Genomic DNA, 17767 nt, shown 5'->3' with positions numbered 1-17767 from the left:
CTCTTATAAGATAGTTTGGGTTCTTCCTTCTTTGGGACAGGTTTTGAACTAAATCCGCATTTACCAAGTGTGTTTTACAGAATGCTGAAACAACAAAATTGTAATAGGTTGCTACTGTAATAGGTTCCTTAGTATCAGGTCTCTTCATTGAAGAACTTCTCAAAAACAGCATTTTTCATGTGCAGTGGGAATCTCCTACAGGAAGATAAAATAAATAGTTTTCCCAAATATTTCTGACCACCAAACCCTTACATAAGGAGTACTTCACAGGACACCAGAGGTGGGAAGTGCTTGGGTAGATATTTTTATAGTTCCCATAATGGACTGTTTCCCACGTTCTTGCCTACACAGAAACTGAAGCTGGACTTGTACAATGTTCTAAGATTATGGGCGCCATCTAGTGTTTGTGTATTGGCTAAACACATTGCATGGCAATGGGCAAATGGAGATTACCCAGCTCCATTGTGGAGATTTATTTATTCCAGGCCTCCCCTTCGTCCCCACCAGAGCTGCAGTACTAAGGTAGTTAAGACATTGAAAGATAAAAGAAAATCATCACTTTAGGCTACATTCCATACATGTATTGTGAGTGATCTTTTCTCTAATTTCCCTTTTATGTATTCTATTTTTCAGGGATTTGTTGTAGAAAGAAATCCAATAATTGAACAGTCTTCTTGAGGTATTCATGGAGGAGAATTTAGGGCATTCAGCAGGCAAGCACAGTAACTAGTGCAGTGGCCTCCTCAGGCATTCTTCCTGCAGAGGGAAAGATAGAAATGCTTGTGTTATTTATTACAATGCTTTGTTATGAAAAAAAAATGTGGAATAGAACACGTAGAAGCAATACGCCTAGAAAGATTCTTTCCTGTCTCTCCAAGCAATTTGAGTTTATTCATTTCTCGAGAGTCTAAGGAGATCATCCCAGCTGCATTATTAAGTCCAAAGTCCTTCTTGGTGGACTTAATGTGTTTAACTAAGTGTGTTCCAAGATGCATTTTGGGGAGTATGTGTTGCTGGAGTGGAAATGCTACAGTTATTGATGTGAAGGTGCCACAGGAAATTGAATTTTCAAATTAGAATTTAAACTGCGTCATTGGTTTACAAATAGTAAGAGTGAGTCATAGCTCACATGGGTGTTGCAATGATTTCAGGTTTGCTTTCTCAGGTTACCTTCAGGTTTAGAGCCATGCACTAGGAAAGGACTTATTTGCAAACATTCACTATTCAGTTATTCAAATGAAATGTGAACACTATATGCACTATTCACCACCTTGGGGGTTCTAATAAGGTCTTCCCTATATAGTTATATCAGAGGACAACTCTAAATCCCTTTTGATATTGTAGCTGAATTACATCCTCCTCCCCCAACTCAAAAAAATATTGATGTCCCAAATTCAATTCTCTGAAATGGTTATCTTGAGGCCTGCAAACTCCATCCCTTCCATTAATGTGCTGTATCTGCCATGTCCTTCCTCTCCAGCTCTTGCTCCCAGTCCCATGGAGGAACCTGGCTTTCATAGTTTGCGGTGCTGAGGGTTTCTGCTTAAGTGATTAGTTGGTTCTCAGTGGTACTAGAACCAGCATCCCTAGGGTACCAGACAGGATCTGAACCCTGTGCAGAGGTAGGGTCCACCTCCACAGGTCTGTGCAACTTTTTCATCTTGTCCCCCAAAATATAGAATCAGAAATCAGAAATCCTACCAAATCTCTCCTTCTTAGTTCCTTCATCTTCTCTCCTTTCACCCTAAAACCTGGACTCACCCAAACTCCAACAAAATCCTCTCCCTGCCCCTCAGGAACTGGTCTCATTCCCAGTTTTAGTCAGCCATGACCAAAACAGCATTTCTTTTCTCCTAACTCTACCTCCTCTGCCTTCTTCCCTAAAATAAAAGCAACAAGACTCAGAGACCTACACTAGCTGACATAACTTTGTATGTTTCTAAACTCCAATAATTCAACATTTACATTCAGACTAAGGATAATTTCAGTTTCCTCCAAGAAAATGGGTGTATATGTCCTTTCTATACAACTTGGTGATCCAAAATCCTACCTTAAACTTTGCTCAAAGAAAAAAGAAAATAGTATTTTCAAAGGGAATACTAAACATTCTTAACTTGAAATACATTGACAACATGTATATTTTATGAGTCTCCACCCTTCCCTGTTCTTCCTAAGATTTCAAAAATGTTGAGGTTCTATGTCAGCTAGGGCACCCTGTTGTTAAACAACATTGAAGTGAAGTATAATCAAGTGGGACTGGTGCTGTTTTTGAAAAGATAAAAAACTTCTTTTGTCAACTCTAAGCAGTTAAATTCAAGTTTCTGTTCCAGAAACCATAAGGAGGCTGCCTCTAACCCTGCAAATCAGTGTACTTGCTCCGGGTGTCTGCTCTGCTAAACTCACTGTTATCTAGACACACTGGCTCTTCAATCTGTGGCATTTTCAGTCTGTGGCTTTTGCAGAGCCCCCTTAGCCATCTCTCTACCTTACTGAATTTGTCTTCTTGCCCAACTCAGAGCCTGTAGTTCCTTGACTATGGGACAACCTCAAATAAAAACAAAAATTGATAATGAAAAGTCTCCAGGGCAGAGATTTCCTCAACCTCAGCTTCAGAGTCCCATATGTAGGCATCTGACCCTTTGTCTGCCTGCTGTAGAATTCAGCAGGTTCTGTGTCTTGGTCTTTTTTTTTTTTTTTTTTTTGCTATGGCTGAATACCACAGACTGGTTAACTTGTAATGAACAAAGTTTAATTCAGCTCACACACAGTTCTGAGTCTGGAAAATCCAAGAGTGTGGTACCAGCATATAGTAGGGGCCTTCTTGCTGCCTTGTAACATGGCAGAGGGCAAAACTTGGTGAGACAGCAAACATGAAAGCCCCATTGATTCTTCTTCTCATAAAGCCGCAATCTCAATACCTTCTCTAACCCTAATTACCTCCCAAAGGCCCCATTACTATGTGTACTTAGAGACTGTTTCTAACGCATGTGATTTAAATGCATTCAAATCACAGCAGCCTGGCTATGTCTCAAGGGTCCTTTATTTCTATTGATTGCCGATTGCATGAAAACTCCTCTTGTCACATACCTTCCAGGCTTTAAAGAGAGAAAGCCTTTAAAAATAGCATATTTGATCATGTCCTTTCTCCCCCTTTCTTTTAAAAAAAAAAACAAAACAAAACACTTAACATGGCCTATAAGGATTTGTAGGGTCTGGCCTTGTCTTGCCTGGATGGCCTTGTCTACACTCCTCCAGCCACCGTAGCTTTTTCTTAACCTCCTGTCAGGGGTGTTATTCAAAATATGTGACACCTTGGCCAATCTTGGTACCAGTCCATATAACGAATGTATATCATGCCTACATGTAGCTACAGAGTTGTGGGGAGTAGGAAACTTCCAGGCAGTCACCATCATGGGCCACTTGGAAAGGCTCTGGAAGCACTTATTTGCTGGCAAACCATACAAAAGTGTTTCATTGTCATAACAAAAGAAATCTCCATATCGTTGCCTAAAGACTGAGCAGCTACCTTTCCCCTGTGTGCCAAGTTCTCTGTCAAGTGTCCTATGCATGTACTAAACCTCCTCTAAAATCCTTCTCAATTGAGGTGAATAGGGACCTTCTATTATCTAAAAGGGACCATAGAACTCATGGATTGTTCACATTTCACTTAGGAAACATCCCCTTTGTCTGATGTAGAATCTAACTATAATGTGTGTTAAATTAAAAATTCAATAAACTGTATGGGTATGAAACCAAAATCAGTGTTGCTACATTCTGATGATATTCATTATGTCCTGCCTATTGAACATGTCCTTAAGCATGCCATATATCACAAGTTAAAAAGATACCGAGAAACATGCTCTTTAAGTTTGACCTGTAGGGGATAACCCACAGGTCACTACTCAAGGGTTCACCTGTGAGCAGCCTTCAAAAGTCAGTTTAGTGATACAAAATATGATAATCTTTTTAATGTGATATCTCTAAAATCATATTCTGAGTAACCCCAGATTTGTTAAATGCTCCATGAAAAATGGTTCATGATCCAATAAAAGGAGAAGTTCTGCAAAAATACGAAAATGCTACTAAAGCATTTTCTATCTTACTTAAGAACTGTGATTTAAAAAAAAAAAAAAACACAAACTACCATCAAATGGAACATTTTTTTGGAAATTTTGCTTTAAACTTATCTCCAGAAAAAAATTCTGCAGGAAAATTTTGAGAGGAACATTTTTACCTTAAAATCCTGTTTGCAGAGTTCAGCAGCATCTGCTATGTGTCCAAACTAACAGGCACTGAGGACATGACATTTTCAAATGAGCATACAACCTTATGAAGGGAGACAAACACATAAATATAATATTTCCAATATAACACGGAAATGCTAACAGGAAGTTGCTGGGCCCACAGCAACTTATTATCCCACCCTGGAGTATGGGAACACTTCTGGAGGAGAAGCTGTCCAGCAAAAAAGGCCTGAAGGAAGCAGAAACAGTAGAGAATTAGAGGGAAAAAAATGTATCATATTAACTAAATACCTACTTAGTACCAAGCATTGTGCTGGATACCGCACTATGATTTCACTGCATTTTTCCCCAACAACCTTGTTGGCTTGATGGCTCTGGGAAATTAAATAATTTGCTCAAAATCACACAGATAATCAATCAGCAGTAACTGTGGTACTTGAACTGCCATTGCTTCTGATTTCAAAGCTGTGCTCTTTCTGCAGTGCCAGCCTTCAAAAAGAAAATTCAGTTTGCCACTCTGCTTATGTCTGAAGCTGTCCACACTCAGACTTCAGTTATTGAAAAAAAAAAATACAATGCCTAACATTGACAAAGAGATACAGGAGCCACCAAGGAAGCCATTGTACACATAAACAATCTTAAGACTGAGGTGATTTGGAAGCAACATCTAGGTCCTCTGAAGCTTGACTTGAAGACCAGACTGCCTTATTCTCCTGTATCCCCACTGAAGAAGGTAGAATCCAGCTACTGAGAACATGTCTAAAGAGTGGCTGACTGACTCAACCTTGCCACTTCCATAGAGGCAGCCAGGAATACTAGTTATGTTCATCTGGACCTCTAGCCCAGGGTCCTTCCTTTTTTTTTTTTTTTTTTTTGAGAGAGAGAGAGAGAGAGAGAGAGAGAGAGAGCAAGAGCAAGAGAGAGAGAATCTTTTTTGTAGATGGACACAACACAAAGCCTTTATTTATTTATTTTTTTAATGTGGTGCTGAGGATCGAACCTGGGTCCTGTGTGTGCTAGGCAAGCGCTCTACTGATGAGCCACAATCCCAGCCCAGGTCTTTTCTATTCTTAAAGATTCAGACTATCGTAATGCTTTAGCTTTCTGCCCAATGGACCATATTTTCCAATTCAGACAGAACTGACCAATAGGAATTTTGATTAATAGGAATTCTAACAATCAGAAAAATGTTAAGTATTCTATGATGAAGTAAATGCTGAAACTTTGATGTTTATTTAAAATCTGTTCATAATATATTCTCTTCATCCAAGAATATGTGTGGGAGGTTAGGATTTCCTACCCAAGGCTCAAAGGGTGGCTTGATACCGGATCCTGTACCACTTCATGTAAACATCTAAACTGTGCCATGATAATTGAAGCAAGATACATGGCAAACTGTGTCAAGAGATCACAAGTTTTAAGAAAGGAGTAATGGACAACCAAAGTGGACCAAGTTTTAGTGGTAATGTGCTTTTGCCTTTGAATAACCTACTTTGATAGCTAATCTCTAATAGCCTTTTATCACCATCTCCATGTACAAAGTCCCTTACTGTGGACATTATCTCATTTGATCCTGATAGGATGCCTTCAGGGTAGTTAGGAAAATGATCACTTTGCCATTTTATACAAGAAGAAACTAAAGAATCCAGTGATTCTTCTAACTGGGAACCAATTAGGCTCCAACTATAGGATTCCTTCTGTCACCACCTGCTCCTTTAGCCTTAATGCTAATACTCTAGGAATGTGCCTGATGGGAACTTAGACAGTGAATCTACCTGCTGAGGTTCTTGACTTCAAATAACTGTTATCATTTCTGGGTAACTTAAACAAACAAAAAAGGAATTTATTGGAGAAATTATAGGTAACTCACAAGATCTTCTGTAACATTAGGAATGGACTCAGAGCCCGAAGGAAATCCTGCTGAAGGAAAGTCAGTTAAGCATGCTGCTCCTGAAACCATCACTACTGGCCACTAAGAAAGTAATTCTACCCCCCTTTTTCCAAGCACCTACACCTTAGCTGTAAATATTAGATCCCCAGGTACCTCTCCATGCTCTAACTTCCAAGGTGTGAGGAAAAGACTGTCAGCCCCTGTCCAGCCCCTCTAATGGGAATAAGGCTGTACCTCCTTCCTATCTTTGCTTGTCTCAAAATAAGAAGGATATGTGGACACTGGACAGCTAAATGCTAAATGATTATTAGAGATAATTTGGCTTGCTGAGCTTGATAAAATGGATTTTTAGATCTAGGGTGTTAAGATTTTTTTTTTTTTAATTTTTGTTCCCAGTACTGAACTCAGAGGTGCTTGACCACTGAGCCACATCCCCAGCCCTATTTTGTATTTTCTTTAGAGACAGGGTCTCACTGAGTTTCTTAAATAAAGAAAGAACAGGTTCCAAAAGGTTAAATAACTATAGTATATATAGTAAAAGGACTAGACTCCAGGTCTGCCCGGTTTCAAAGTCAGTATTTTTTATTGTTCACCCTAACTTTATAGATTATATCAACTTTGATTGTGTTTCTCCTCTGCTTAACCTTTCCGCAAGTTCCTGCTTCCCTTTCATCAAAATCTGGCCCCCCTTTTTTAATTGTTACTGGGGATTGAACCCAGGGCCATGTAATCCCTGAACCACATCCCCATCCATTTTTATTTTTTATTTTGAGATAGAATCTCACTAAGTTGCTTAAGATCTCACTAATTTGTTGAGGCTAATTTTGAAGTGGAAAAAATATTGACTTGGAAATTGGGCAGACCTGGAGACTAGTCCTTTTACTAATTTTATAGACATTTTAACCTTTTGGAATCTGTTATTTATTTATTTATTTATGTGTTGGTGCTGAAGATAGACAAGTGCTATACCTCTGAACTACATTCCCAGTCCTTTAAAATAATTTTTATTTTGAGTCAGGGTCTCACTACATTATAGAGGCTGGCTTTAAATTTGCTCTCCTCCTGCTTCAACCTCTGGAGTAACAATTCTCCTGCTTCAGCATCCCAAGCCACTGGTTTTACAGGCATGCACTACTGTACCTGGCTAAATCCCCTCTTTTAATAACAATCAAAACAGATATCTCTTGAGTTTTGCCACAGAGGGGAAGAAAATGAAGTAATAACTAGAGGATATAGTTTATACAACAGTGTTCTATGTTGATGAAGATGATCCAGTATAAAGGGGGAAATTGGTAGTTTATTTAGCAATTCATACAAATATATTAAGTAGAAGAAGAGACTTGGTATATGACTGCAATCTTACTTGCTAATTCTTTAATTTACTAATATCACCTATTGTTTTGTTTTGTTCTTTGCTGAATCCTTAAGCCTTGGACAGTGCCAGGTACATCATAGGTGGTCAGTGAAATCATGACTGACAAGTACTATGCTAGATTCTATAGGAAATAAAGAGGCAAAATCAGACATTAATCCAACTTTTGTAGCTGGACAGCTAGTGAAAAGTAAGATGTGAACATGGCTATGATCAATCTCAATGATTGGCACTTACATGAAAAGAGATAGTAAGTACCCTATAGCAGTCACCTAACCGTATATGAGCTGCTTCTCTTTTTATATCACCCCAAATTTCTAAGGGAGGCTTTGGCTCCTACTCTGCTCTCTAACTCCTACTCAGTTTCAGAAAAACTGTAGAATTGGAAGAGGAAGAAATCATGAGTCTTGGGGTATGAACTTCCCAGCCAGTATGTAGGTCAAGGGGACCCTCTCCCCGACTCATGCAGTATGAGTAAGAGGAGGAGAGGCACGTATGGGATGGGAACTGCACCCATCTGAGACCCAGATAGAGATCTTGACATGCCAAGATTTAGGAACAAAGGGTTAATATAGATTCTTTGCCCTCCAGGGCCTGTAGTCTAGTGGGAGATCAGAGTGGGGAAAATAAAAGACGAATCTTGAATGAGACCACAGTACGGGGCCTAAGGAGCTTGGGTAGTGCTCAGAGGAAATGAAGAAACTCTTGACAGAAGAAAAAAAGACCACCAGGCAGATGCTACAACAGCTCTGTTCACCTACAGAAAAGCTTTATCATTTCCATGGAAATCCCATCAAGGGAGATTCATTCTTTGATATTATAATATCTAAAACTGACTACAAATCAAAATAATCAGGAGCCAAGAACTACTTAAACCCAAATAGCAGATATAGTAAAAAGGAGACACCACTTTGTTTTATTCTCTCAAACAGCCAATTTGTTGTTAAAATTAGTAATAAATTCCCCAAACCCAAATAGCACCTTATCTGCTTATCACCTTATCAGTTATTGAATGACAGAACTCCAAGAAGCCTTCCCTGAGGGGAAGGGAAACCTCTTAGAAGTTTTGTTCTGAATTTTTCCCTGAAATGTTCATTTTTTGTAAGTTGTCTGTTTCATCTATGATCCAACCTATTGCCTTCATTATCCAGTTTAAGTATTTTTTGATAGAGAGATACCAAAAAACTTAAAAGGGAATGACTAAATGAAGATGAGTGAGTTGTATCCCAGGGGTAGCATTTTTCACTGGAAAAAAAAAGCTTTTTCTATAGCTTATTTCTTTACAGAATAAAAACAATGCTAGGACTCACTTGTACATCAGTGAACTAGTAAAAAAGAAAATACCCCCTTCCTTAGTTCCCTGACCCACATTATTTTCTGCTTCAGCAGAAACCATCTCTAGGGATTCTTTCTATTAGAAACATTCACTCTCTTATCCTGACAGTCCAAAATATAAGTCAAATCACCCTGAAGGCAGCCATCAGAGTCTGGACTCTTCAGCCCTGATCCAGGGCTAACTTGTTACATATGAAATGTAACAACCTAGTATTATTACATGCAACCTAGTATTATTACATGATAGCAACCTAGTATTATTACATGATAGTAAGGATAATCTATTGTTTCTGAATAGTACTTCCTCAATTACAGAGCGATTTTACATTTCCATTCTTAAGGCAACTCTGAAATAGGTGGAGAATGCACCATTATTACAATACCAACTTTTCATTAAAAAAAAAAAAAACAAGTCTCAGGGACTGGGGTTGTGGCTTACAATCCCAGTGGTAGAGTGCTTGCATAGCATGTGTGAGGCACTGAGTTCGATCCTCAGCACCACATAAAAAAAAATGAGTAAATAAAATAAAGTTATTTAAAAAAATAAGTCTCGGGTACATACAAATTTGTAATATTAAACATAGACCTGAGTATTTAGCTACTCTTTTCTTATATTTTTTTCCAGTTATTTTCATAAACTTTGGCTTAGACCTAGAATTCCAATGAAATGCAATAAATAGCACACAGCGCCTGGGGTTGTTCCCTACAGGTCCACAAGATGGCAGTAAAAGATTTTGCATAGAACTGTATGCACCCGTTTTTGTACAGTCAGTTGTCTTTGAGTCCAAGTATTAAAACTGGGCAGATATCTAAAATACAATCCAGTGAATGAAAGGAAGATTAAAATTCGAAAGTAGCATTTGTTACTTGATTGCTTGCTTTTTTAAAAAAAATATGTGGGAATCTCATTTTTAAACAAAGTACTAGATATCAGCCAGGAGTCCCAAGAGACACAATTGCTTGAGAAAGTTCAAAATAAAACGTGTTGCTTCTTTGGAGCAGGATATTACCTGTTCTCCTGCTTGAAGGCAGAAGAGAGAGGAGTCAATGAAAGGTGAATAGTTAATCTTGCATATAATTAATTTTTTCTCATTTCTCTATGTTCCAACTTTCCTGGTGGAACAACGATGTCGTGAAACAAATTACAGAACTATATTTATTGCCTAGATCTCTCAGGTCTGGTGTGCAACATAAAGTGCAGTAAACTATAGCCATTTTTAATATATTTTTCATTATTCTTCTTCCAGTTTTATGCTAGGATTCAGAAGGATGTCAACTATTCTTTTCTTTCTTTGGTCGGACTCAGAGCAGGAATTGTCTTAGTGATGGGGACCATGACCAGTAGACATGTGTGGTCATGAGTCAGTTGTCCCTGGAATTAAGAACATTTCTATATCTAACATAAATATAACTGTGTATTCCTTAACACCTCAACTGTGTGTAGCCGACAGGTCTTAAGCCTTGAAAAGATGGTAGCGGACTTTCATCATCAACATATTAAAAAAAAATAAAATTGAGTATCAGATATTTCCAATTTTAAAGTTCTTTGGCCCCTCTCCCATGCTGCCTGATTTCTCTCTCTTTCCCCTTTTCTAATATTATCTTCATTTCATAGTCATTTCTTATTGTGAAAGATTACAACTCTCAGTTTTGCTTACATAAAAGAGACTTTATGTTTGTCTTGGTAGCTCATCATGTTTTTTCTCCTCTGAGAAGAGTTCTGACACAAACTATTAAGGTAACATATCTTTTTTTTCCTTCCTGACATCTATTAAAACCTTCTGTTAGGAAATAAGATAGCCACTCTGTTCATTTATTCATTTATTTGTCCACCCTTCTCTGTCTGTGACAACCTTGATAGAGCCTTCAAGCCATGCTCTAGTTTGGAGCACACCGATGTCTAAGCCAGTGGTGGTATCCCCAAGCTGCTTGTGGTCTATGAGGAACACAGGACTGTACCAGAAAGAAAGTGGAGAGGAAAGGCAGTTCCTCAGAGGAGGACAGACTTCACCAGGTGATGTGAAGAGGATCCATGCTCTCCTTAGTAATGGAGAGAACATTCTAGAACCTTACTGCAAGCCTAAGATGAGCTCTCTTTTCATCAGGCCATAGAAGAGGAGCACAAAGTCCAATGCAGATGTAGAAGGCAGGGATGCTCAAGATGTAGAAACAGTCTCACCCAGTAAGATGTGAGGTACAGAAGGCAAGTCAGGCCTCTGAATCCCAGGACAAGGAATTCCAACACTGGACTAGGGCAGGAAAGCCAACAGGTTCCAGGGGCAGCCAGCCAGGGACTCGGTACGTCCCAAGCAAAGTCCTAACTCTCTTCCTTCTCTGCAAAGTGAACTCAGTCTCTAGAGTTCCTCCAGCTCTAGCATTCTAGGAATTCATGTGTGTGAGAGAACTTTGACAAAAAATACACACTGATAAATTTTTAGAATTAATTTTATGACTAAACACTATATTAGTTATAACTATATTAGTTATAACTAAAATGACTGATCTTAAGATTTCCCTTTGAATAAGGAAAGTTTAAAAAATGTAAACTAAAATTGAAGGTAAACTTCCATTTGGTTATAATTTAATCATTAGAGTAAAATCTAAATGCCTGCATATAACTTTATTTTGTCCAGTCTCACCTCTAAAATTCCCTCTATCTTCTTCATCATCTAACCATATTTAGTCTTACTTCCTTTTCTTAAAACACTCTCTCCACCCACCTTCTGCTCCTAAACAACTGTCTTCCTTTGTCCTTGAGGTCTCAGGTTGTTACACTCTATCACTCATGGTCCTCCCACCCTGCCCATCCACAGGGAAACACCTCCAGTTTGGCTAACCCTATTAAGACACTTGCATGCATGGTACGGCATGTACCTATCACAACACTTACCATGTTCATCATAAATCCATGTTTGATTTCCCTTAGTAGGTTGTAATACAGGAAAATCTTTTAATTCTTGTACACCTAACATATAGTGGATATTCTAAATATAAATATATTGAATGTGTAAAGCAAGATTATTTAAGTCACTAGATTTTGAATGAAGACCTCTTAAAAGAACACATAGCCAAAATGCATGGTAATTCTATAACTATATTATTCTAGCACTTAGTTTGCTCTTTAAGAGTTACCAACTGAAAAGAATGTGTGTATCCTTACAATTTTTGGTGAATATCTTTAAATTTGTGCCAAACATCACATGCAAAAAAAAAAAAAAAAAAGTAAGAATATATAGTCGTATCTTTAGCAAACACTAGAGGGCAGTGAAAGCAAACTTAACATCCCTTGGAAGGAAAAGAATTGTAAAAAAAAAAAAAAATTCTGATTTAAATCTGTATGTATAATCTTATGTTTGTGATGGTTATAGGCTCTGTCGCCTGTAGTTTCTATGATTAGGGGTTTAGCAGTTATAATTACCTTTCTAGTGTGGAAGTAAAACCAAGATTATCTATGACAATAACATCGCCGAATATTGCAAGCATTATCTTTTATAAACCTCCTACAACACTACCAGGGAATTTTACCCATTTTCCAATGAAAACATTGAGATTTGGAGGCATTAAATTAGTAGGTAGCCAAAGAAATCAAAATGCTGGCATGCACCTATTAACTTATTAACTATTTACATCTACCAGGCATACAAAATTCTGTACTAAGACCAAGAGTCTGGGAGAATAGAGGTCCCAAAATTGTTTGCACCAGTTTAGAATGGATACATACAGCAGCAGCTCCTTAAAAGAAGATTTTATGGTTTTAAATGACCACAGATAGTGTTATGGTTTGGATGTGAGTTGTCCCCTAAAAGCTTATGTGTGAGACAGTGCAAGAAGATTTAGAGGAGAAATGATTGGAGTATAAAAGTCTTAATCCACTCATAAAATTAATCCCTTTTAGGGGATTAACTGAGTGGTAACTGAAGTTGTAGGATATGGCTGGAGGAGATGGGAATTGGAGGTGTGGCTTTAGGGTATATAATTCTATCTGGCAAGTGGAGACTCTCTCTCTCTGCTTCCAGTTGGTCATATGAGTTGCTTCCCTCTGCCACACTCTTCTTCCATGATGTTCTGCCTCACCTTGAGCCCTGAGGAATGGAGCCACCCTTCTATGGATGGAGATTTCTGAAACTGTGAGCCCCTGAATAAACTTTTTCTCCTCTAAAATTTTCCTGACTAACAATTTTAAAAAGTTTCTGACCATGTAGTTCAGAAATTTTTTGAGCTTTTTGGATTTGGTAGGAGGAATTTTGAGATGCGTAGCAATGCCGGCTGAAAATGCTTTAAATTGTTGTAAACTGAGCTTAATGGCTGAATCTGATGGGAGGTCAGAAGACTAGAATGCCAATAGGACTATGGATAATGAAGTCAGAGCTCAAGGGGGTGTAGAGGAATAGGAAGATACTATCAGTAAATGGACTAGCGGCCATTTGTGTTATATTCTTGCTGAGAAGTTATCTACATTTTGCCCATGTCCTGAGACTTTCTGTGAGGCTGCTTTGAAAAGTGATGGACTTCTTAATCTGGTGGAGGAAATTTCTAGACAACAGAGTATTCAGGCAGTGATATGGATAGTGCTGGCAGCTTTCAGACAAATTTATTGTGATAATCTGGAGCACAAAGCAGAGCAGCAAGATTTGAAAAACTTGGACTTGAAAGGTGGAAGTAAAACTAGGGCTAAGGAAGTTGCAGTTGTTAAAGACATTACTGCCACTAAAGAAATCCTGAAGACTTTGCCCAGAGATAATAAGAAAGATGGCTTGAGAGCATCTCAAGAGCTGGCAAGACTACATCCACCTCAGTCTCAAGGGAGTAAAAGTGAAAATTCTCTTAAGAGACCAGTGGGGCATCCTTCTTTCACAAGGGAACCTAGGAAGGTTTTTCAACATGCTTCAGCTACCCAAGCACTCAGACCTGCTGCTGCCAGGGTCCCTGGAAGCTTGGCTACTACTTAAGATGATGGCAGACCTTGGCATCAGCCTCATGATGGTGGTTCTGCAGGAATTCAGGGTGCTGGAATTAGGGGGTTGTGGAGGCTTCCACCAAGGATTCAAAGGAAGGCCTTGGAGGCCAGGCAAAGTGGGGTTGTATTCCCTATAGGCAGTCCCTAAAAGGGCAAAAGCAGGAGATGTGAGAAACAAGCCAAAGCTGCAGTGGAGACCCCCAAGATTAAAAAATGCCAGTGACATGGGAGATCATCCTAGGAAAGCTTCAGGAATCAAATGGAGACAAGTCAACAGAAAGGCCTTGTGGGCTGTAACCAACAAGGCCACAGGCGTGGAGCTAGACAAGCCCTTTGAAAAGACCATCACTGTGTCATGTACTCCTGATACCAGACATGGAGCTGCGGGAAAGGTTTGCCCATTTAAGTGTTGGTCTTGCTTTGGTCCCATCCCTTTTTTCTATGCCCCTATTTTTGTGAATGGAAATGTTCATTCTGTACCTTTATATATTGGATGCTTTTGATTTTTACTGGAACTCATGATACAAGCTTGCCCTGAGTCCCAGAGGACACTTTGGACTTGAACTTTTGGGCAATCTTGGAACTGATGAGACTTTGAGGACTCTTGAAGATGACTAAATGTATTTTGCATTTAGTCAGACTTGTGGTACATACTAAAAATACAAAACTAATAATTCTAAATATTTGAAGAGAATCCATGTTTGTAAAACTTGAACTCCAGGATTCACAAAAGGTCATTAACTTTTGGGACACAGGAATGGAGCATTATGGTTTGGATGTGAGTTGTCCCCCAATGCTTTCATGTGAGACAATGTAAGAAGGTTTAGAGGGAAAACAATTGGGTAACAAAAACCTTAATTCAATCATTGTATTAATTCCCTATTGGAAATGAACTGAGTGGTAACTGAAAGCATGTAGGGTGTGGCTAGAGAAGATGGGTCACTGGGGATGTTGCCTTAGGGTATATGTTTTATGTCTAGTGAGTGGAGTCTCTCTGCTTTCTGATCCATCATGTGAGCTGCTTCCTTCCGTCATTCTTTTTGGCCCTGATGGATCTGGCTGTCTATGGACTGAGACCTCTGAAACCGTGAGCCCTTAAGGAAACTTTTCCTCCTTTATAATTGCTCTGATAGAGTCTTTAAGTACCAGAAGCAAAAAGGTGACTGAAACAGGTAGCTATCTGATCATGCTGCCAAAATGTTTACCTTGAAACTCTTTATGAAAATGGAGTCCCAGAACATGAAGGAAAGACATCCTTCTGAATTTCACACAGGCTAGAACCTCTTAAAGATTACATATGACATTTTATTTGCTGCACTTTTATAGAGGAATCAAGAAGCCAAAGACTAGGATGAAGGTTCCTGGACATGGTGTATTAGACATGAGAAGGAAATTGAGAGGTCTTGAAGAGGGAGAGATGAAGATAAGGGGAGGAAGAGTTAGAACTAGACACAGTTATGCTTAAACTTATTGTTCTAGAGTAAGAATGAATTGGACTTGGATTACATACTAAAAATTCAAATCTAATAATTCTAAATATTTGAAGAGAATCCATGTTTGTAAAACTTGAACTTCAGGATTCACAAAAGGATAGCCCTTTGCTGCTAGAGTCCAAGTAGACATCAGAAGCATCTTTTCCAGGCCCCTGGGAAGTCTGCACAAGCTGGTCACAACCTTGCAACCTAGCTGCAGGAGCTGGGGTAGGTGAGTGCATTAAATGTCCAAATGGCTTCTTCCCATGTTCCCCAACAAGGTCAGCCTGCCACATGAACACTGTGTTCCTCTTTTCTCTTCCTCTCCTCACCTCTTGAATGAGCAACAGGAGCCGGGCAACAGGATTCCTGGTGCCAGCCCCGAAGTGAACTCTGTGGAAGGAACCCTCCTTGGCCTGTGAAGGTTTGTGTCTCCACCAAGGGCGTGCACATCCTGTGCAGAGGTGGCTGGCTCTTCACCTGGTTTCCATGATAATGACTGTCACACTTGAACATACTGAGCATTGTGCCTCAGAGGAGGCCCATTCGTCACAGTAATATCTCCATTATAGGAACTGGATGGGTTGGCATGTCCCATGCAATTACCATCTTATCGAACAGACTTTGTGCCTGTCAGTGACAGCAAATTGAAAAGTGAGATGATGAATCTGAACCATGGAAGTCTTTTCTTGAAAATGCCAAATATTGTTTCCAGCAGAGATTACCTTGTCACTGCAACCTCCAACCTAGTGATTATCACAGTAGGTGCACACCAGGACAAAGGAAAAACATTCTTTAGTCAAGCAAAATGTAGACATCGACAAATTAATGACTTCCAATATTACCCAATACAGCCCCTCTTGTAAACTGAGTATTGTTTCCAATCCAGTTGATAGCTTAACTTATGGAACCTGCAAGATGAGGTCATTTCCCAAAGCCTGTGTTACTGCAGTGCCTGAAGTCTGGATGTCATTCACTTCTGTTTGGGCAGAGGCTTGATGTCCACTTACCACTATCAAGGGTGAACAGTTGGAAAGCCCAGAGACTCTGAGTGTTTCTGTGTGAATTAACATTGCTGCTGGATCTTGAAGGATCTGAACTCAGACATAGGAGATGATAAAGATCCCAAACAGTAGAAAAATGTCCACGAAGAAGTGATGGCTAATGCCAATGAGATCACTAAAATGAAAGGTTATATACTTCTCAATTCATTGGCCTATCTCTGGCTGATTTAACAGATTTTTTTTAAAGAATCTCTAGAGAGTACATTCAGTTTCCACCCTCATTAAAGACTTCTATGAAATAAATGAAATATTTCTAGTGTTCCTTGTATCCTGACAGAGAATGGCATAACAGACCTTTTAAAGGTGCAGTTGACCCGTGAAGAGAAGGCCTATTTGAAATGAACACAGAAACATTTGGAAAATTCAGAAGGAGCTCAAGCTTAAAAGCTGCTTATGTAATGGAAAAGGGGAATTTATGGGATAGTACATGTCAAATTTTTTGGAATAAACTCAAATTCCTAAAAGTTCGAAACAGGAAAGGGGCTTATGCCTGCCCTGTTTATTCAGCCCTCCAGCTATTATTTGCACCACATGCTAAATGATGCTTAATTTTTAGCAGTTGCTAGGTGATTACATCAAAGTAGAATCTTCAGTTTCTCAGATTCTCAGATGTACCAATACTTGCATGTGTGTCTGTGTATATATATATATATATATATATATATATATATATATATATATATAATATATGATAGAGATGTTTATTGTATCATAGAAATTATGAATCTTTTTTTTAAAATTCTGAATCTTATAAGTATATACTTTTCTTCCTGGCTTTTTCTCACTACATTTTTTTACTATGAATTATTGCTTGTTCTACAATGTAAAAGTAAAAGTACATACACCAAAAATTAAAAATAAAAAAGAGTGAGTCTGAATCCTCACTCTGTCACCTGTAATTGTGAATTTGGGCAATTAATTTAATGTCTCTGTGTTTCAGTTTCCTCATCAATAAATAAAATAATGACTATGTCTACTTATAGGGCTGTTATGAGGACAAATCAAGGTGATCCTTGTAGTGCTTAGTATAGCATTTGACACGTGGGTGTGGCCAATGCTGGCTGTTGTTGTCCTGCCTCTGCAAGGCCTTTCTGTAGAAATTAATGTAGACTCATCTGTGATGCCCTAGAAAGTGCCATCAGAATCAAAAAAGGCACTGTTAATAGTTAATAGTAAGTCTGTGAATCTGACAGGTTTGGTTTCAGGTCCTATTTCTACCACGTAATGCTTAGTGATCTCAAACAAGTCACTGAGGCTCACCCAGTTACCATGTCCCATGTGAGGGTCCACTTGCCATGGCTTCTGTCTATACTCAGCACTACAGTTTCCATTGTATGCTCCATTATAGGCACTCCAGGAAGAGCCAGCTGACAATCTATAGGTATTCAGAAGCCTTCCTGCAAAGGTTGAAATCTTTTATTAGATCTCAGAT

The 17767-nt window shown here is 38.8% G+C and overlaps 1 protein-coding gene and 1 pseudogene across 11 annotated transcripts in view; both read left to right on the top strand.

Annotated features, from left to right (window-relative positions):
• The window catches only part of Dlg2 (discs large MAGUK scaffold protein 2), a 2013368-nt gene that overhangs the window by 1659082 nt on the left and 336519 nt on the right, over positions 1 to 17767 (top strand). The window lies entirely within an intron of this gene.
• LOC113179895 (L-lactate dehydrogenase A-like 6A pseudogene) lies at positions 13724 to 16759 on the top strand (annotated as a pseudogene).

Source organism: Urocitellus parryii, chromosome 4 (assembly GCF_045843805.1).
Source record: "Urocitellus parryii isolate mUroPar1 chromosome 4, mUroPar1.hap1, whole genome shotgun sequence".
NCBI classification, from domain to species: domain Eukaryota; kingdom Metazoa; phylum Chordata; class Mammalia; order Rodentia; family Sciuridae; genus Urocitellus; species Urocitellus parryii.
Note: the sequence above shows the minus strand (reverse complement) of the source record. Positions and strands in the feature narration are given on the sequence as shown.